We start from the raw sequence: 921 nt of genomic DNA, 5'->3' as shown, positions 1-921 counted from the left end.
TAATTGTAGTTGGCAAGCATGCATGAACACTGCCACTGGTGAAAGTTGGGTGTCTAAACTTAATGCTGAAGCCGAAAGAGCTTGTAGTTGGTCCTGCTTCTGGCATTTCTGAAACTGCGGTTGCTTATTTTGCTTATTTATTTTAAGGAGTTGCACATAGATTTGAGTTTCGAAGTACAGAGTGCAGTAATTTATGGTCAACCCTTTGCGTGCTGAGTACGAGTTAACTCGGGCTTTATACGTGACCTGATTCACTACGTACGAGTTAACTCGCAAAAACATCGCGTGATATATCGCGGTGCATAGACCAGTGTAAACATTTTCGTAACTTCGTCAAACATAAACATATCGCGACAATCAATACACCGTTGTAATGATTACATGCTGGGTTGTTGACACAAACATAAAAAAGCATGAACGGTACTGGGGTGTTCTAATTTACTAGTAGTAGGCTAATGTTACGGTAGAGAAGTGCTAGGTGTATCGTGTTCACTGTCCAGGTATAACTTCGAATCATTAACTCACCAATACAAAATTCTACGGTATGGCCTATGCAGTCGACCTCATACCCTACCGCGCTCACCTCTCATCCGGGAAGACACTTCCGATTATGGAGATCCCTGGACAGGGGAGATGGCCCCGAGGGGAATCCTCGAGTAACAATACTTTCAAACTTTCAAGTGTCCTGATAGACCACCAAACACAGAACAAGTCCAATTTGAAACAAGCAATAGCGTCTGTGGTGCAATTTTGGATAATAACGACAGCATGAAACAGCTATCCATATCTTGTCATTCTAATGGACAAGCACGAGCAAGCATAAGAGGTAGGTGAAGAGAAATGTCCCGCAAGAAATCGAGCTATCGACACGGAGTAAGTTGCTAAAACGAGAGGAAGCTAAGAGCGTGTCAGTGCTCGGTA

This window comes from Sycon ciliatum, chromosome 7 (genome assembly GCF_964019385.1).
Source record: "Sycon ciliatum chromosome 7, ocSycCili1.1, whole genome shotgun sequence".
NCBI lineage: Eukaryota > Metazoa > Porifera > Calcarea > Leucosolenida > Sycettidae > Sycon > Sycon ciliatum.
The sequence above is the reverse complement of the archived record's forward strand: the minus strand, read 5'-3'. Positions refer to the sequence as shown.